General features: G+C 32.3%; 1 protein-coding gene across 2 annotated transcripts in view; it reads left to right on the forward strand.

The window, feature by feature from the left end:
• LOC132695627 (metabotropic glutamate receptor) overlaps positions 1–22,683 on the forward strand; it is a 110,405-nt gene that overhangs the window by 40,484 nt on the left and 47,238 nt on the right. For both annotated transcript variants that reach the window (XM_060659985.1, XM_060659986.1), the window contains exon 2: positions 21,126–21,187. The gene's annotated coding sequence lies outside the window, so the exon portion shown is untranslated. The remainder of the gene's footprint in view (positions 1–21,125; positions 21,188–22,683) is intronic.

Raw genomic sequence — 22,683 nt, forward strand, 5'->3', positions numbered from 1 at the left:
CATGTCTCGAAACCAGTCAAAACATACTTTGAAACGCCGCCATACCCTCCAGATGTTGCACCGAGTGATTACGATTTGATTTTTTTTTGATAAAAAAAAAACGCTATGAATTTTTGATCTGTGAGCTATCGTTATTCTATTAAAGTCATAATTAGCCACGAAAGCTTCAGAAATAGTTATTTATAATGTTGCTGCTGTAATATATTTAAAGGCTTATCATTGAGATTTTTACTTTTTTCAAAACGATTTTTTTATAAGTGTTTTTGATCTGTTTGGTATTTTTCTTCTATTTACATCAGCAACAAATACTACCAAACGAAAAAAATATATAAATCTTGCTGATGTAATATTTTCAAGGATTTGCAAAATAGTCATTTTTACTAATGTTGCAAATTTTACCATTTAAGTGTAAGTTATCCCTGTTCTATTAGGGTCTTAATTAACAACCAATGCTAATGAAATGATGGTGTATGTCATTGCTGTGGTAATATTTGCACCGAATTAAAAACATTGACATTTTCACGGAGCTAACTATTTTCTAATGTTCCAAAACTTATTTTTTAATGGTTTTTAATATGTTTAATTTCTCGCTATTCTATTTTATTAAAGGTCATGATTACGATACGACCGCAATAATAATTCAGTCCTGTTGTAATATTTTCATATTTTGTCCTTTTTTTTAATAATCCTTTATTCAGTCAGACGCTACGTACACATATTATAATTATATTGTAGTACACTATTATACTATCTAGACATGAATTAAGCATTTTAACTGATTTATCCAATAATAATCTAATATAACAGGTTCGAGTCATGCAAGAATTTAATTGAGTTTATTATTTCATTGCATAAATATTTTTTAACTTTTTAACTAAAATATTATAAGTCCCATTTTTCACAATGTTAAGCAGTAGGTTGTACGTATTGTATTAAACACAAATACTATCATTGCTGCTGTAATATTTTCAAAGATTTACAAAAACTGACATTTTCACTAAGCTACCTTTTTTTTAGTGCTTCAAAAGTAATTTTTGCTTTGTAATATTTTTTAATATCTGTAAAAATTCATATTTTCAGGGAACTAATATATATATTTTTTAAATGTTCTAAAACTGTTTTTTTAAAGTTACTCTGGAATGTTTTTGTTCTATTCAAGTCAACATTAGCCACAAAGACTACCGAAATAACGTCTATAAAATATCGCCTATTACTTTGGCTAACCCTACACCAATACCAAACACCTAATATAAAATAATTCCGATAACTTTAAAAGTCGACGAGGAGCAAACTGAATCAAAGTCTCGATATCAATAAGGAACTTCCGGACATAAAGCAGAAATGATAAATCGGGAAGGGCGTATGGAAACTTATTTAATTAGTCTGTGGCTCAAAGTTGAAGTAACGTTGCAAAATCAATAAACCGATATATGCACGTCCCGGTTTTTGTTGAACAACTTTTTTTGCACGGAAAGGGTGGCCATCAATCGAGTTTACTTAATAAAATTAAAGAGATCGGTGGGGCGTCTTTACTTTGGACGTGAGTTCGCAACAAAATACAGATGGGTATAACGCCCGCTCTGGTCGACCTTTTTACCTCATCAATTAATGATAAATAATTAAATTATACGGCCTTTGAGAAGGGTCCGAAATTATTTCGAAAAATGATGCACAGGTTAAGTGAATATTGTTGTGCCACCTCTGATCCCTTTGAAAACAATTTAACTTAACGGCCACATAAAAAGCAAATACAAATTTTTACGTTTATTAGTGGTTATAGTGCTATTTTATTCGACGAATAAAAATTTACTGTCGATGTTAACGAGACGTCTGCAGTAATACCTAATTAATTTTACATTCCGTCGATTTAATTGAATTAACTAAAACCATTTAATTAGAGTCTTAGCATATTTTGACAAGTCAAAGACGCCTTAATTAAATCCTGTGCTGATTAGAAGTTAGTTATTGATTTATACGTGTTATTAGTACCCCCTTTAATACTTTGGCGAAAGGTCATTCGGCCCTGTGAGATTGCCCGTATTTAACCTGCGTTATATTCTAAGATGAAGGTGTCACATTTCGAAGTGTCTGATCGTTGATATTGGGTTATTAATAACCTGGTTTGATTAGAGGAGAGTTGTTCCGTCAATATTAACGCCAAATATTTGCAAAAATTGTAGTTTCAGGTTGTCTATTTCGCAGTAGATTGTAAGTTTTGCAAAATGGAATAAAAAAATATTAAATTTAACAATCACTTAATATTGAATGATTAATTTTTTGCCTATGTGGCTCTACTTTAGTATACATAAATTGCTGTCCAAAAAACAGAGCCAAATACTAAATTAAATTAAAATAACGATTAAAAATTATAAATTGAAATAAGAACTCGGAGATATATTATTTTCTATTGGTTTCTGACGCGTTTAAAAGCGAATACGCCGAATTTATTGGAAACTGAAAACAAAGGAGTGTTCAAAACAACGATTTCAAAACGGTAATTAACGTGGAAGCATTCATCAATAAACGTCGCCAAATGGAAAAAAACGGCAACCGCAGCCAGATCAGAACATGAAACACATTTTTAATAACGATTTGATATGCCGCGCGCGGATATCTGTTTTCTGTTTGCGTCGATTCAAAGGCAATTTTCAATTTTGCAAATAGCACTTTTTCCGCGTGAAAACTTCGATATTTTCCTTCGGAAATTGTGCCGTGTGAACTCATTTTGTACCCCCACGTCCTCGACCATTTTCATTCAGAATAATATTGCCCCTTTCGTCGATTATAGTGACAAAAGGCTTCGATCAAAACCTTATATAAAGTTCTACGTTTGAACCTTTTGCAAACTTCTCTACAGTTTTCACCGCGAACGCCGCACGACAAGAAATTTATTCATATATAACGCAAAGACAAGATCGCGCCGAAGATTTTTACAGATATTTCAATTTAAAGTCGTATTCCTGGGCCAATTTTAAGTAGAAAATTTGTTCTAAGAAATTAATTATATTTATTTTGCAATATCTATTATTTGAAAACACGATATTATTGTACACATTATTATACAAATTATTTTTTTCCAATGAGGTAATCGAGGCAAAGGAAGCGTCAACTCTAAACCGCTAATGGCGTTAAAGGAGCTTTGAAAAGCACCTTTACTAAACATAACCTCCAGCAGAAGATCAAATTAAGAGGAAAAGGGGAAAAAAAGAAGAAACATTTTTAAGCAGATACAAAGTGATATAAAAGCGATGCACTAATAGAACTTGGAATCTTGCTCACACTAAAGATAGGGCGAGCCAAAACCAAAAAAATTGGAATTCAAACAGTTATCTGGAAAGGTTTCACTCAACTCTCTTAAAACAAATTAGAATTAAAACTCAACAGAATACCAAATAATAATTTAGTGACAGTGGATTAATCAATTACAATAATTCATTTCACGCTGCTACTGCTTTCACGCCGTTTGAAGTAATATCTGGAGATTTTGATCAAATCCTTAATTAAATATAAAAAGGAATTGAAAAGTCGAAATGATTAAACAAAAAAAGATATTCCTCAATACTTAAATACTTAATGAATTAAATTTGATAATAACAAGAAACCGAGATAAATAGAAATTAAAACAACCCATAGCCCAAACAAAAAATAAAATAAAGATATATCTTCACATTATTTTTTGTTTGCGCTATGGGTTCTGTTTTAATTTCTATTTATCTCGGTTTCCTGTTGATATATATAAACCTCGAAATACTCAACATAACAAAAAATCAAGCAAGAAATAACAACATTTTATTTGCTTTCAGAAAAACATAGTTTTCTCGTTTATCCTGTTCTTAACCTAGTATATAAAAATCTCTATTCATCAATTAACAAACCCAATATATTTCGTTGCAAATTCTAAAGTATTCTCAAGTAAGAAGCTTCGATGGCTATCTAAATAAATCTAAACAAAAATTTAAAGTTTCTTTGAGCTAGAATATAAGTATTATTACCTAGACTAATTGACTAATTTTTGCACCTTTCGTTTGATTTTTATTTTCCCGCAGCTACATAAGCTTATATTTTCAAGGATATATCCCGATGGACCGCGAAATAAGATCTCAGTTTGCTTCAAAACATCAAACCACTATCGGTTGTAGCATGTTTGTTTCCTTTACAGTTCTTAAGCGGGAACATGTTTTCTTCAACGGATCAGGATCCCGATAATCAAAGAAAAATATAACTCCGATACCAGTTTTTATTTTCTTTTGCAATAAAGTTAATTGTTTCTTTTGGTTTGGAAACCAGCCATTTTCCCGTTTGGTATCGTCCATGGGTTGAGCAAACAAGTCGATAACACTGTTTTAACATATTTAAAAAAAAACTACATTTCTCGCAATATTTACACTCTTCACCAATCTATTTATTATTTTATTTAAATAATGGTTTTTTAAATAATTGCTCATTTTAGTCTTCTTATAATAATAATAATAATAATAACATTTCAATTTATCAAAAATATTGACTTTTGAATCGAGTTAAAAGCGAAAACCTTTACTAAACAACCCGGTATTAAATACTTGCTTAAAGTTACGAAAATACAAAGTTGAAACGAATTTTCTATATTCCCTCCGGGGTATATTAAATATTAATACAAAGAAATTTCTTGCAAAAAGTGTGTTGAGTTATTATTTCATTTCCCTCATTATTTTACTTTTAGTTCTAGGAACAACCAGAAACAGACCAAGCAGTAGTTTCCAGCCATTAAATTCAATATGTTTTCCATTTAAGTAACCCGGTAGTTAATTAAAAGTAAAAAATGACAGCTCTATTTACCTAATGCGTTTTCACGTTATCGATTATTCTGATTGCGTATCAGCTGAGCAGAGAATTAATCGTTTTACAATACAATAGGGGTAGGAAATGCCGAAACTTAGCTTTCCCTTTTCCTTTTGTTTCCCGCATGAAAAAACTGAAAGATTTAAGGGGTGGTTTGCGATGCTTGTGATGTCTCTTGGCCGCCATTGTTGCTTTTGGAGTGAAGAGGTGTAAATGACTTTTTTTCATTTAAAATATCGAAGTCTCAAATTTTATAATACACACATAACAGCGTTCAAAATTCGATACAATTACGACATTTATTTACCCCGAGAGTGCAGCCAATTCGAAGATGTTTCTGTAGAGGGATCGCGTGGTTTTACCTGAAATTAAAACGTAATAATAATAATAATTATAATAATAACAAAAATAATAACAACAAAAATAATAATAATAACAGTAATGAATACAAATGTTCTTTAGCATACGGTAACAACAACATCAACAAAAAAGGTTCTTATTATGGACAGCTGTCATTTTCCTTCCGGCTTCAAAATATTAAATGAACATTACATCTTACAAAAGGAAATACAACCCAAAAATCAAATTGCCAAATAAGGTGGCAATTCTTAAAAAACATTCGATTTATCCAAAAATGGGCTTCAACATATATATTTTTGATCAACGCGTTTGCTGGTAAAAATATTAAATTGAAAATTAGTATACTACCGCTTCTTAAGGTGAGAAATCGGAATTGATTTTTAGTTTCAATCTTGAACCAAGTTAGCGCTTTCGTATTTAACGGCGAATTATATACCGATGGTCTAAAAAGTATGGAAACGGAGGAATATCTTGAGAATTACACAACTACTCAATAAAAAACATGAACCTTGCCCCAATCTATTGGTGGTGGAATCTTAAAACTTTGTTTATTATAAATTCGGGTTCTAAGCCAAAAAAACGCCAGGCTTTGTGCGAACTTTTTGTTTTCGCTCCTTGATAGACGGCGCTGCAATAGCAAAGACGATTCATCGTATTTGTCAAGTAAAACCCGGGTCTTTGTTATGAATCAGGCTTTAATGTAATGATACCTTCGTTAAATATATTTTCTACTCCCTGGTCCAAGAAATACCCAATTATGCAACGTCAACCTCAACACTGTCACGAGCTAATTCCAGCGTTTTCGCTACTTTAATCATGGGTCGGAAGCCATCAAATGTTTTCGATAGACTTAAAACACTATAGTGAATGTCAGGTAACAAATTTCACCCAAAGACTACACGTTAATAAACTTCTTCACACGCTCAATTATAATTGTGTATTTTTTGGAGCGGAGAGTAGAAAAAATATGTTAAACGAAGGTATCTTTACACTAAAGTCTGGTTCATAACATTTATCTTTCGATAAATCGAATTTGATACGATAAATCGTCTTTTTCATTTAAAATATTCCACAGTTTCCATACTTTTTGGACCCCCCGTATATAATAATAATAATAATAATAATCATAATAATAATAATAATAATAATAACTATAGCAAAAAAAGAAAATGTGTACGTGCATATAAAAATTCAACTTTGGGTAATAAATTTTAGGACTGAACTTACTCGAAATTCACTTGCTGACTAAACATTTCCTGTCTTTTTTTAAGTTTAATGGTGATAAGGTTTTTAAAGAGAGAAGAACGGTATGATAAAGTTTGCAAACGTCATAGGAGAAGCTTCTTTGAAAAAGAGACGTCCAGTGTGGTGGTGGAGAGATAGTATCCTTAAATCTAAGGTTATATTAAATATGTATATGTATTTTTTATGTATATATCTTGTAAAGTTGGTCTGACATAATTCTTTCTGCAGTCTTTGTGCGTCCGCAGTTTCACTACACATTTTATCGATAATATCAACGTCGATAATATATTACAGTTTTCAAAAGTTAAATTTCATTTTCTGGCACAGTATTCGTTGATTTCTAATATTTGCAACCACATTAATTAAACATATATTCTTATTATAATATCGCCTGGCCAACAGATTAGTTTATAGGTATTGAAAAACAAACGTACAAAATAATAACCCACGATTACGAAACTGTATGGTTATTTGTGGACCGTTTGCGCCAGAGCAGATAATTTTTCTCAGTTCCGACATACCTAACTGCGTCATTGCCTATATAATAAAATGATATAAAAACGAGGAAAATAATAATTAAAATATGTCAGAAATACTTAGCTTTTAAATCTTCAGTTTTAGCTCGGGATAAAAGTTTGGACCAGTGATATTCTTTTTTTTTATTATTATTTTCAAAATTTTGTTGGTTACGAAACTATTATTCCAAACATTCTAAGAAAACATCGACTTTTATAGGCACGTTTCGTCACGAAAACTTCCGAAGCAACAATAAAATTTATCGTCGGACAAACCATGCTTTGGAAAAATAAAACATTTTTTATACTCCTGAAAGTTGTAATATATGGGCCCTTTTCTTTTAGGGATATGTATAAATTCGATGGCAATATATTTCGCAAGTTGTGATATGATTCCGTTATTAAATTCGGGAACGTTTAAGTATTTCGCATGGCACGTTCCCGTTGTTATTTTGCGTATGTTTGTCGATTTTTTATGGTGCCGTTTCCGCAGTTTAACACTTTTTAGCGTCGATTTAAACGCCACGTTTCAAAGCAAATATTGTTTTTTTACTTCCTTTTTTAAAATATCCAATTATGCGTAAATTGACACATTTAAACTGACCAAAGAACATTGTTTGGAAGCCATGTACACATTATAGCTTTACTTTAATCAGATTTTATATAATAAAATCTTTAACCACCATTATTGTGTTGCTTACAGCTATATGATATTTATACAATTATATTATATTTATACAATATATAATAAAATAAAATAGAATACAGACAATTGAGACAATAATATTGAGAAGTAACTAAATAACTATTATATTATAGACATAATTAGCGAGTACACAGAATTCAAAAATTATCTCCTTTGGTAAAAATGACGATTTCCTTAAGAAATAGGGAAATCGATAAATAAATTTTATTTACCTTAAGGAGAAGTCTATTGCAAATGCAGTCTCTTAATAATAAAACTAGATGAAAAACTAACTTTGAAGTATTACATTGGTTTACTAAATTCTAAAATAAGTTCAAGTTATTTTGTAATAAGAAATTCATACTTAGGACTCGTTAATTATATTTTAGCATGCGGAATAGTTCATTAGGGCATGTCTAATGAAATAAACACTTTCATAAAAACACAGAAAAGAGTAATACGCACCAATATCCTCAAAAACATATTGACATTGACATCACTTCACATTATTTCACAAAAAACAAAGTAACACAAACGTCTCCTTTCTCGAAATTTATAAATATGACACACTTTTTATTATTCAACACATTTTAGCAACCTCTTCTGATATAAAATAGTATCCCAGGTCAGCGTGTACAAAAAAAAAATGAAGTTTGTTACATCTAAAGCAATTCCATTCACGCTTCAATTAAGTAATTCTTGACGGGCTTTTGTCCCCTCGCGCATTTTTTTGTCGTCGCCTACTTTTCATTTAGACCAGGCACGTATTATTTACTTATCTTTCCAATAATCCCCGGGATTCATGGAACCCGTGGACGGGAAGGTTTACTACTTTTATTGCCTGAGCTATTTATTTTCGCGGAGCTGAATAATTCGCCATAATTAATTCCTTGTTGTGTTTTAAGGTTAACATCTAATACCGCTAACCAAGAACGGTGTTTACATCGAAGTTCCCTCTGAATATTCCGACAATTTAATTAAAAATCGCGAATAAAAATTTTATGCAAATGGCCACTGTAAAACGGAATTTAAAGTTTGCACAAATGCGAAACCACATTAAGAAATATCGAAATTTGTGTGTTCAGTCTACGTCATTTGAATAATTGAAACTGGAATGATTTTTGTTGCAAAAATGGCTGACAGAAGCGGGTCAGTAATAATTATAAAGATATCGCAAAATTAGAATATTTATAAAATGTTCATATCGTTCATAATGAAAAAATATGGTAAAATAAAACAAAAAGGCAGTATAAAAACATTTTACCATCATACGTCCTGCGAGATATAGCGCTCCCAACCGGATATTTAATGAAATAACTTTCTGATTACAGTAATGGAAGGAAACTTCGAGACAATAATCATATCGTACGAACCTCCATAAAATAAGCGTAATTTTGTAGTGGCCCTTAACATACATTTTTTTGAAATGCGATGAAACAAAAGAAATTGACCTTTTAATTTAGTACTCTTAGTCTGTTATGGTGATAAGTAATTCTAGAGATGGTTCAATTTTCCCTGTGTGATTAATATAAATAAATACCATCAATACGATTAGTCTGCTACGTGATAATGTTGAAAAAAGTGTCAAGTATCAAATTATTTTTAAAAATATTTCTAAAAAAAATCCTCTTTCGAAAAAATTGATTTTTTATATAAACATAGAAAATTACAATTTTCTTATCAAATAAACCTTTAATAATTCAAATAACGATTTACATGACAAATTAAGTAGGGGTATTATACGAATGTAACCTTAATTTATCCTTAAGGAAAGGGAAAAAAATCTATAATTCTGGAAATGAGTCTTAATTTCCTATAAAATGACATAAAAAGAAATATTAGATGTTAAATTTCTAATGAAAATCATTCGTTTTTGTCACGAGATTCTTTCATGAAAATTGGTACAAACCTATAGGTGTTTTCTCATATAAAATGATTTTTAGTTTCCGCCAAAAAAAGAAAAAATGGCTCATAAAAGCGAATTCAAAAAAAAATTTAAAAATGCACTATTTTTAAATTATTCTCCATCATCAAAACATTTTATATTTCTACAAAACATTCAAGATAATTTTACTTGCTTAGTTACTGGGCGATGGGGGCAGAGAGATGCACATTTTGAAAATGGCAAAATTTGAAACAAAAAATGAAAACATATAAAATGTGCACTAACACTAAACAAAACATTACGCCTAGGTAATAAAAAAATAAGGACAATATTATAATATAAATAACCTTGATTAAAACAGTACAATTTATTTCAATCATTAATAATAATAAGAAATAACTACCTAACACCATACTTTTTATTTATTGTATATTATTATTAAAGAGAACTATATTACGTTTTGGAATAATATTGTTAGCCTTACTGCAGGGTGAGGTATCGAAAAAGAAACATTGAGACAGTTTTTATCTCTTATTCTTAAGTTAATTCTAGGAATTGTAAATTGTATACAGTTTATTAAGATACATCTTTTAAATTGTTATGATATTATTAAAAAACAAAATATTTTCGATTTCTTTTCACAAGGCCAAATGTTTTATAGGCTTTATATGCAATTCGTTCTTCTATCGAATTATCTTCAGAAAAGTCCAATTCGTTTTTCAATAATAGTTGGAAGTTGGAATAGTTGGAATAGATGGAAGTTTCTTTGAAAAATTTAAATAATATTATTTTCTTGATAAATTAAAAAAATTAAAAAATGGAAAAATATTGATTAGTTAGAACTCATGATAATTATAAAAATTATAATGATGACAATAATTAGCTCTTGCAACTGATATACAGAGAATTCTATAAGTAATGGTACATGCTGAAATAAGTGAGTAATAATATTACGATTTAACGAAATTTACCTTAGCCCAAAAATTGATATTAACCGAGATACAAGGCGTCAAAGTTGCAATTTCATATTTGAATTTTTAGTAATTTCGTTTTGCACAAAATTTGACATATCGCATATCACTTCCTATACCTTTTTTAAACAAAAAGGTACACCTATTAAACTTGCCATTTGAAATTTTCGATGCACATAATTGAACAGTTTTATGTAAACATGCAAATAGTTCAAAGTACGCTTTGACTAACACAATCACAATAAAAGACAGAAAAATAGTTCGAAGTAGGCTCTGACGAAAACAGACACGATAAAATACCCGCAATTTTTTTGAAAGTTGGCTTTGACTAAAACAAGTGCAATAAAGGCACTTAGGTTCTGATGAATTTCTTTGCTGGGTGTTTTTAAAAAGTTATGGCTAGTTTTCCGATAATGCCAAGACATAACTTTTAAAAATTTTTATCGCTGGATTGGTGGTGATAGTCGTGAATAGTTATTGTAGTCTACGTTACTCTAAAATTAAATTTGTATTTCCATAAAATTGTTTTCATTGACGTTTTACAAATGTATACCTTTTTTGTGTAAAAAGGGTGTATGAAGTGATACCTTTATTAAAAATCTACATACACTAAGGCGTAAAAAAATTAGGCAGTATCAAGCGCACGAAAATTACAACACTTAGCGCCCTTTACATTTTTCTCAAAATTATTCACGAAAATAGATTTCTCATGTCAAAAAACCCCTATTTGCCAAATTTTTTGCAAAAAACTCGATTATTTCAGGAATTATTTAAAAAAAAAACAATAATGAAATTGAAACTTTGACACTGTATCTCGGTTAATATCAACTTTTGAACTAAGTAAGTTTTGTTAAATCGTAATATTGTACGTAATGTACCCTACTTATGGGACACGCTGTATAATGGTACTGTAGTCAACCTGTTTAGCCATTGCTTTTTGTACACATAAAATTTATCCCCTAATATTCGCATTTAACTAAAGCAAATTCGAACCATTAATTAACTAATTTTCATAAAAATATCGGGAACGTTGAAAAATATAAGCTTAACATCATTTTTTTTCTTAAAACTTTAATACGCTGTATCTCGGTAAAGAAGCAATCTCAATGTGCGTTTATATAGGAAATTGGGGTTTATTTACAGTCCTTCAATTATACCTTAAGTATAGGGTATAGTCGTCTTCGTTTGTGGCGCATTTAAATATTCCACTCGACGACAAAATTGTAAAGGTAGTATATTTCACTTGAAAAACGAAAACGCTTTACTGCGATGCTTATTGGCATTCCTAAGAAGGAGGATCGTGAACGTAATATCTAAATTGCTTATCTTATTGAAAAGCGCCGTATTTTCCATTGCAGCCATGCTGTCAAGTTCAAAAATATTCGTAAATATGTAATTCCATAGATTTTCAGTTCTGTGGAAGTTCAATATAAGCTGTCAATACTGTGCCGCCGTAGATTATTAAATACGAATATTTAAAAACTAGATTTACAGCTAGTGCCAAAACGTATAGTTTTGTGAACGGATATAGTTCATTTACGGATAAACGAAAGAAAAATCGTGTTTAAAGGACGAATTCGGCTTCGGTCAATTTATTCTTCCGATATAAAATATTCCGGGAATGTTTCGTGCCTTAAGTCCCTTTCAGAAAAGCATTTAGTGCTTTTATCTTCCAGGGTAGAATTACAAAATAATATCGAATATCCATCTAGGAAACGACCAGGAAAAATGTTGGATTTGCTTTTAATTAACAATAAAATTATGTGCGATCCGGCATCGCTGAAAAACAAATCGAAAACTACAACGGGCCCAGGAATTACAAGTCAAAACGTGTTTCGCAGTAATACATCAAGCTGGATACACAACGTCATTGGATTTTATGCAGGCAAATAGCTTTGTACTTTGACCAGGCTCGTTATCAAAATTCTGTTTAGCTATTAGTTACCTGGCAACGCCAGTGTCGTCGTTTTATTCTAAATAACCTAACCTAACCGAGAGGGTATTAATAAAAGATATCGGGACGAAAGAAAGGTACGATCCATCAAACCAGAAATGACAAATAAAACCGGAATTTATCTGCCTCGAGATAGACAAAATCGATATTTTCATCAGCCTTAAATAAGTTTTAGAGAAAAAGGGTGGCCCTTTTGTCAAGGAAGCGCGCTTAAAATAATAATCGGCAAAGTTTGGGCCACGGTTTCGCGTTTACATTTCACCTTTTTTTTTCTCTTGGAAAACGAGTCCGTATATGGAATTATCCTGCCGGACTAGTGGATCGTGTTCCGAAAGTTTTGAGGCTCCAGATAAACTCGAAGTACATCGTAACCGTCATCGCAATGACGTCAAAAAGCTAAAACTAAGTTAAAAACGCGCGACATCAACTAGTTCATATTTTATTGACAATAATTTTTTTGAAATATATGTTTTCTGTCTTTGATGTTATACCGCTTAATTAAATTTGAATTTTACTTATTAAACAATCCCAGAACCAATTTCGATTGTCCGTATAGATTCAAATATAAATTAAATGGAAACTGAGAGCTAATTATGCGAATTAATTGTTTCAACAAGATAAGTTCGTATAGTTAACGAACGAGATCATTTCCCAAGCCGCTCAAAAAAAACTTTTCCATTAAGGAACTTTTAAAGCAATGTAAAAGATTTGTTAGAAAAAGTATAAATAAAAAGATTGTATATTTTAAAAAATATCCTTAAATAGTTTTTTGTTTGTTGTAAAAGACGTTAAATTTCATTTTAATTTTTAATTTTTTAATAAGGGGTGTTTTTTTTCTATGTATAGAACTTTAAGTTGCAATAAAACAACGATGAATTATTCGATTGACATGAATTTTATTTATCCGAAAGATAATCTTGTGGCATTACATTTTAAATATGATTTCTGGCATATGACCGCCACGGCTGGCGCGGATGTAGTCCAATCTGGACGTCCAATTTTCGATGACTTTTTCCAACATTTGCGGCCGTATATCGGCAATAACACGGCGAATGTTGTCTTCCAAATGGTCAAGCGTTTGTGGCTTATCCGCATAGACCAATGACTTTACATAGCCCCACAGAAAGTAGTCTACCGGTGTTAAATCACAAGATCTTGGAGGCCAATTCACAGGTCCAAAACGTGAAATTAGGCGGTCACCAAACGTGTCTTTCAATAAATCGATTGTGGCACGAGCTGTGTGACATGTTGCGCCGTCTTGTTGAAACCACATCTCCTGGACATCATGGTTATTCAATTCAGGAATGAAAGAGTTAGTAATCATAGCTCTATACCGATCACCATTGATAGTAACGTTGTGGCCATCATCGTTTTTGAAGAAGTACGGACCAATGATTCCACCAGCCCATAAAGCGCACCAAACAGTCAGTTTTTCTGGATGTAACGGTGTTTCCACATACACTTGAGGATTAACTTCGCTCCAAATGCGGCAGTTTTGTTTGTTGACGTAGCCATTCAACCACAAGTGCGCTTCATCGCTAAACAAAATTCGCTTATGAAAATCGGGAACAACGGCAATCTCGTTTTGGGCCCATTTGGGCACTATTTGCAAGCATTGTTTAGGCGTGAGTCTATTCATGATGAATTGCCAAAGCAAACTGACAATAAATCACTTGACAGTTCTTAAATTGATCACCATCTTGAACAGTAATGCCAACTTAAAGTTCTATACATCGAAAAAAAACACCCTTTACAAACATACGAACTAACCAAAACTAACTAATACGTGCCAAGATATCACAATTTAGTTTGCATCTTCCTTATAATAATAATAATATGCTTTATTTGCTTTTCCACAATACATAATGTTCAGCATCGTCCCATAGTACCTAATAGTGATCAATTAAATATGACAACAAATAAAGTAAAATACAAATAGATAAAATTTAACTAACCCAATGGATAACGTTCATAGTTAAAATTTGTGACAAACACAGATCTATCTATCTATAACCGTAGGGTGTAAGGTGACATTTCTGCGATGCAATTTAGCTATCGATAAAAAGTTTCCAGTCTTTTCTATTTAGTGCCAATGTGCTGTCCCACGTTTCTCTGGGTCTTCTTCTTTTCCGTTTTCCCTGCATATTACTCTGCCAAACTCTTTTAATCGGTACAGTGCTGCCCAATCTCTGTAAAAGTTGTTTATTTTCAATGAATTCTTCTATGGATTCCACTTTCAACTCTTCTCTTATAAGTGCATTTCTAATTTTGACCCTTCTGGTTATTCCTTTCACTCTCCTGACAATATCCAAGATTCGGATCCATATGTAAGGATTGGTCTGTAAATTGTTTTGTATACTTACATTTTAGTTTCCTTAGAAATTTCCTTTTTATTTATGAGTCCGTTACTCAATGCACCTTATTATACTACTTGCGTGAATAATAATAATACATAATAATAATAATAAATAATACATTATTATAATTATACCTTATTTGCCTTTTCTATTCTATTATTTAATTATGTGTCCTGTCCTCCTGTCTCTTCGAATATAATTCCCAAGTACTGGAAGCTACTAACTTGTTCTATTAGTGTCCCACGTATTCTCACCTCTAATTTCTCTCTTTCGTTTGACACTGCCATAACTTTGGTTTTATTTATGTTCACTTTCATTCCGTTTTTTGTTAGTATCTGATCACAATTATTTAGATTTTCCTCCAGATCCTTCGAGGTTCCTACTATGATCGTTATATCATCGGTGAAGGCACATTCCGATATATTGATACGCTCTAGTTGTCGGTCTCCAACGTAAAGGTTTTTGATCGCTGTTCTGCCATTCTACTTAGATCGTCCATATAAGTTATGACTAATAAAGGGCTCAAACTACTCACTCCTTCTTGTGCCTTTGACCTCATATTCTTAATTATTACGCAATTTCTTGTTTTCGTTGTATAAACATTTGATAACTCTTAATAGTTTATTGTCAACGTTTCTGGCTTGTAGGCTTTTCCAGATTTTTACTCGTGGTACTTTATCAAATGCTTTTTCCATATCTAAGAACGCCATGTATACTGCTTTTAAAGTGAACACTTGATCTTGGGTACTTCTGCCTTTCCGTAACCCACTTTACGTCTCTGTTAGGGTTGGTTCTACTTTTGATCGTAGTCTCTTTTCAACTACTTTCTCAAACAGTTTCAATGGTGCACATAGCACTGATATTCCTCTATAATTGTTGCAGTTCTTGTTATCTTTGAGCAGTGGTAGTATTAAACCCATTTTCCAATCTTCCGGTATTTTTTCTTTTACCCATACCATGTTGAAAATTTTTAACAATAATGTGGTCGCTAATTCTCCCATGTTTTTTACCATCTCAGCTTATCTTATCATCTTATCCTCACCTGGTGACTTTTTTTAGCGGTTTTATTGCGGTAATTAATTCTTCTCTCGTTATAAGTTGTTCATTTGGTTCTGTCCCTTCTTGCTCTACCATTTGTTTACCTTTGTATTCTGTCTTTTTGCCGTTTGTTTCATTTTCGGAATGGAGCAGTTTTGCAAAATATTCTCTCCACCGCTCCATTATATATACTTGCGTTGTTAGTATTTTACCTGCTTCGTTTTTAATTGCCGCACTCTCTACTTTTTGATTGGCTCGTGCTTCAGTCTATAAGACTTAATACTATATTTGGCGTTTTCGCTTTACTTTCTTGATAACGGTTTGCATCTCTCTGAGTTCCCATTTTTGCCACAAGTAGGTAGCGGTCGCTGTTTATTTCCAACCCTCGCTTTACTTCAAAGTCATTTATTTTACCTCTGTTTTCTCTTCCCACTAGTATGTAATCTATAATTGACCGCTCGTTTCTGCTAGGCTGTTCTCTTGTTAACTTATGGACATTTTTATGCTTATAAAAGCCGTTCGCTATAATTAAATTATGCAATGTGCAAAAACGCAATAGTCTTTTTCCGTTGTTCTTTCTTGTGTCTCCTCCGTGTTTTCCAATTTGCGTTTTGGATACGTGGTCCCTTTTGCCAACTCTTCCATTAAAATCTCCTACCAAAAATATACATCCTTTAGCAGTTTCCACCGCTATATTTAAATCTTCCCAAAATTTATCTTTAGTCTCTGCTATCTCGTTTTCGTCTGGCCCATAGCAAGCAATTATTGTTTTTAATTGGCGTGTTGTTCTTTAGTTCTACGCTCAAAATTCTTTCTGATATTGCCTCCCATTTATTCAGTATGGTTTGGAAATCATTGTGCAAAATATCCCAGCCTGCGCCCGTTCTTTTTCGTTTACTCCACTCCACAGTAGTTGTTCCAATATCGTTGTTCCTTTTCTTTTTTTCTTTGTTTCTGATACCACTAGCAACTCCAAATTTGACTTCTCGAACTCATTTACCAGCTCTACCTATTTTCCCTTTATCCCTCTAACGGTCCATGTTCCCATTCTAGTTATTTTCTTTTTGTTGGTTTCTTGCTTGTTTTTACAAATCATTTCCATGTTAATTGCCGGGTCATATCTACTAAGTGTAGCAACTCTTTTTGTATTTGCTAGTTTTTTGAATATTCAAACTTTTCAGTTCTTTTGTTATACCTCAAATTCTTCACCAATTTATTATATCCTATTTTAACGATTTTTCCCTTCTGTCTTTCTTCGTGCCTTTTTGAGGTTAACCTCTTGTTTTAGATACTGTTTCAGAAAGTTTCCCACAGTTTGTTCAAGTAAATTTGGATCTCTGGTATCAATTGGTAATCCAATCACAACAATATTATTCTCTCTTTTTGCCTTTTCCAGTCTTTCAAGCGTATTTTTGATTTCTCTTCGCTTCATATATTCATTTTGAATTCTTTTTTGTTCCAGTTTTAAGCTACTGTTCTCTTCTCTCAGTTTTTTCACTTCCTCTCTGTATTCTTGTTGGTCTCTTCTTATCCGCTTTACTTCCTGTTTTATATCTCTTATCTGCTGCATTTTGCCTTTAATTCCTCTCAATCCTCGCAGAAGCAAATCCCATTTGTCTTTGTTGGTTTCGGGAGTCTTGCTCGGGGTTCTATTGGTTTTTTTACTCCTCTCAAAGATATTAGGTTCATCTCTTTTTCTTCTCCCGTCATCCATTGTATTACCGTCGCTGTTCATATTTACTCAGTAATTATTATTTTTATATGTTTTACAAAATTAAACAAACACACCCTCGCCAATTCAGCAACAAACTCGTCCACTGTGTACGGTGAGAGATCCAGGATGATTTTTTTTACTTCTGGTGGGCTCGCTCCCAATCAGCAGAGCCCCCTCAAAATAGAAGTCCATTATGATATTCGTGACTGAAAGAGACCAATGTAGGCAGTTTGAGAAACATTGAGGGGTGTAATATCTTTTACTCCGCGAAGGAGATATAGTATTGAGGTTAATTTGTTTGTAACCTCACTTATGTGATTCTTCTAGGACAACCGGTTGTCTAGATATACACCCAGAAATATCACGGCCGTACTCCGTTTTATTGAGATTAAGGCTTAGATTGTTATCTATGAACCTCTCAGGAAGTTTTTATTAAGTTATGTCTAAATTTTATTTAATTAACTATTGAGCAAGGCGGTCTCGTCCGCATATTGGACTGTTTTCATATTTGGAAAGGAGGCTGGAAGTTCGTTTACATATAAAATAAACAATAACGGGCCTAAAATAGATCCCTGTGGCTATCAAGGCTGATGATAGACTTTTTTTATGATCAAAAACCTGTGAACGATTCGAGAAATAGGCTTGTATTAGGTGGAGCAAATCGCTGCTCAAGCTTGGCAGTTTATCAAGCCATATCTGATGCGACACACAATGCCTTTGAGATGTCACAGAATACTGCCGAAACAGACTGCCCCCCTCGAGGCACCCGACAATATGTCCCACTAATTCATGTATTGCATCTTTTGTTGATTTTTTTTTATTCCTAAATCCAAATTGGGATTTTGAGAGAAGATTACAAATTTCCAAGAATGAGGCTACTCTATTATTATAAATATATATATATATATATATATATATATATATATATATATATATATATATATATATATATATATATATATATATATATATATATATATATATATATATATATATATATATATATTTATAATAATAGAGTAGCCTCATTCTTGGAAATTTGTAATCTTCTCTCAAAATCCCATTATTATATATATATATATATATATATATATATATATATATATATATATATATATATATATATATATATATAAATAGGTTTAGATAGAGAGAGCACTATGGAGATTGGCCTATAATTGGTTGGATCACTATCCTCTCCGTTCTTAAGCACTGGTACTACTCTGCTGACTTAGTTTCTTCGGGAAAGTACCCAACTATCACCTGCACCTATCTGCTTCAAAATTTTATTACTAAGACCAAACACATCTTTGGCAGTACTGTTACTTAAATCATTAATAATTTTACTCACTTCTTCTGTACTTACTGGACTCAGCAACATTGAGATATCATTATATATATATATATATATATATATATATATATATATATATATATATATATATATATATATATATATATATATATATATATATATATATTTAGTTGATCTAATTAACCAAAACTGACTAAAAGTATCGCTTCCCTCTACCTCTCCGAATAAGCGAGACGCCCCCGGCAACAAACGAAAGCTGGGCCATGAATACAAGCAGCAGCAACAAACTAAAACATGTTCTAAGAAAATCCTTTTAGTTGACAATAAAATTTATTGTGAAATGTAAAAAACTAACTTCACCCATGCACAATGAACTTATTTGAGTTTATTTGGCAAAAAATTGATCAAAATCTATATTTCAAGACTTTTCTAAAAACTAGCAAAATATCGAAAAAATTAGCTGAAAAATGTGAATTTCTCGATTTCACCAAAAAATTGCATATTTAACCATCAGATTTCCATTTTTCTATTTCCATGTGCATATATTATAGTGCTTGTTGCTTGGTTCAAAAAAGTTCAAAATTCTAATTTGTTATTTTACTAAATAGGTCATGTTTCATAGGGGTAAATTATCATATAATCAAAAATAGGTCGTTTCGTGGGCTTATTAGAGCACTTTAAACATGTATGTTAATACCGTTTTCCTAAGTATACGGAAGCATTTAATATCAATTTATTATCCGACTGTATCGACTTAACAACTGGATTGGAATAACTAAACAAAAAATAATAGTTTTCGGTTTCCCTACGTGGACATTCCGTTTTTCCAATAACAATAACCGAAGATTGTCATTTCCTTTTCGCATTGACTTTGGATTGAGTACGCTTCATCTATATTCGCGAGGAAAACTTATGGGAGCTTTGAGAAACATCCGTCTGTGTGATTTTAACGAGAATTATTGATGAAATCTAATTTAGTGTTAAAAATTGCTATTAACAGAATTTTTAAAAGTGAGAAACATAATATATCGTCCGAAACACCGGAAAATATTAAAACGAATTAATCGGGGATATAAGTAGATACGACAAACGAGAGACAAATTAAATACATTCCACCCCTGTTTTGAAGCCAGTGACCATATCTTAATAGTCCCTCCCGTACACTGTATCGTGATTTGCTCCCGTGTTATTTCCGACGTTTTCCAATTTAAGCATTTAATACGCTTTCCATTCAGACGTTTTGATTGGTTAAATGCAAACAGTTCCGATTACAAATTTTCGACACCGTTGTTTTCGCCGAAAATCGACTTTCTGCATTTTTTTGAACGTATTCGCGGTATTTGCGAGCTTTAATAGTCCTGACGCGGTCGGTACGAACATGCGTTTGCCTTTTTGCGATTTCACTTGCAACTACTTCAAAAAATGTCGATATCGATCTCGCCTATTCCAAAAATTTGGCAACAATGTCATGTCCAACTAGGGATGTTCCCATACCATTAAAGTATCGATACCTACTCATTTCAATAGTACTCAAATCTTTTTTCGATACTACTCAAATATATACTCCTAAAGTATCGATACTTACTCGACGACACTTATTCATTATTTTTTTTATTTATTTTAAGGAAACTAACAGCGAACGTTGAAGGACAATAATTAAAACAACCCTAAAAAGGAAAAAAAACTTTTATTATAACGGTTTGCGTCACGTTAAGCACGTACTTTAAACAAAAAACTCCATGATAACATTGGAATAATAAGCCGATGATTAGAATAAATAAAATTATTCCTAAGCAATCTCTTGTATGTTTGACAATTTATGTATGTTGGCAATGAAAAAAAATGAAGGGCGGACATCTTTCTCGCTTTTGGCTCGGGCTCAGTCGAGTGAAATCGAACGAGTTCGGCTCGGCTGGCGCGAGACAACGCGTCACCATAGATCAGATAGAGATGTTTGTCTGATACGTTCGGTTTTTTTTTTAATGGTGAAGCTGATTCGATTTGATGCCAAGTACTTTTGTTTCGATACCGAGTAAGTATCGCAAAATTGATTCGATGCTATGAATACTTGGTATCGAATCAAAAGTATCGAGTACCTACTCGTATTTACTAGTATCGGAATATCCCTATGTCCAACGGTCCACTATAAATCTGAGATTAAGATGGAACATACGTCGTAATAAAAATAAGAGAAAACAACATATTTACTTAAGTTCAATTTAAAATTTTCAAGTTGGCAGCATGAAAACGTTTTTATTTTCTTTTCAGAATTGAACGTCTCATGATGCCTTGCTGGATACATTCATTGCAAAAGTTACCAACAAATCGAGGTAAGTATTCGACAGTAACAACACTTCCTACGTCCGCCGTATTTTATATTTTGATGTTAAGCGTTAAGCCCCTCTTTGTTCATTATTTACCCGGGCTTCTAAAGGAACTTTCCGCATGTTTCGTAAACATTTCCAAATAACTTCCCAGCTATAAATTTTACAAAATTTATTTCCCTGAGGCGTACATCAAAAAGAGAAAAAATGGAAGTAAATATAAAGCTCTTCCATTAACACCGTACCTTAACTCACAATTTTGAATAAGGGTCTGCAATTCACACACGCACGGTACAATCAACCTTCTAAGGGTTGACAGCTCCGGCCAAAACCTTTCGTAGCGCTACACGTGACCACTGATATAAGAGAAAAAAAATCAAAAAATGATTGGTTTGTCCAACTAACCAAAAATCGGCAAATGCAGAAATAGAAATAAAAAACAAACAATGCAAATGCAAACAAATTTTCCAACTCGGCCAATTATTAGCGGGTTTTAAATATCCCGTGAGGTCACCTTTCTACTCTATTAATGTTTGATTGAGTACTATGATTAATAATATAGATGTCTGTCTAAAAATAAATACGACGATACAATATGCTAATGATTTATCATTTTGTCGTTGTCTATATGGGATGTCTCAACTTCCGGATAATAATCTCATAAATACATTAAAGCCCACCCTTTTTGTTATATTACTTACACAAGTTTAACAGGGAAGTAAAAGCGGATGAAATCCTAGTACTAGTCATGAAAATGATCTGGTATACCGACGGCTGAAAAATTCAAATCCAAATAATACTTGGTTTATTGTTGACTAAAGTTGTTGAATGAAGATTCTGCCAACAAAAAAAGAAAACAGCGCATCAAGTATCCAAACCAGAAGCAAGGAGGTACACCAAGAAGTCGCTATCGACACTGTGCAGTGTAATTAGAGTGACGAACCTAGATAAACTAATGACTGTGTCGCAATAGATCCTTTGGGCCGCAGTTACTGACACACTAAAAGCTAACTCTACCAAACTGTAATCTTTAACTGGTATACCTATGAATCAAACATTAAAAACACATTTAGGCCAAAAAAAATACATAATTCCACCAAGAATGGGCTATTCTCCTTAGACTAGTACACTGCCGCTTTTTAGTCACTGCAGTAGAGGATGTCATGTGAGCGCTAGCTGATAAATATAAGCTCTAGATATGGAATTTAATTAATACTTCAGGCGGATTATATGATCGATAGTAGATTATCTTAGAGAAGAACACTGAATATCGTGCTTTGCACCACCATATCTAAGATCTTCATCTTGTCTTCACTAGAACAAGCCTACACAACGGTGAAATTAAATATCCGGTAAAGTTGAAAATACAGGGTAGCTCCTCTTAAACGATATAGACGGACCGTTAGGTAATCTATAGTGACATCTGCTTACGGCAATGAGATGTCAATCCTAATCAACTTTAGATGTGGAATTGAAATAATACGTCAGGCGGATAATGTGAT

Source organism: Cylas formicarius, unplaced genomic scaffold (assembly GCF_029955315.1).
Source record: "Cylas formicarius isolate icCylForm1 unplaced genomic scaffold, icCylForm1.1 PGA_scaffold_12__32_contigs__length_19106922, whole genome shotgun sequence".
Taxonomy (NCBI): domain Eukaryota; kingdom Metazoa; phylum Arthropoda; class Insecta; order Coleoptera; family Brentidae; genus Cylas; species Cylas formicarius.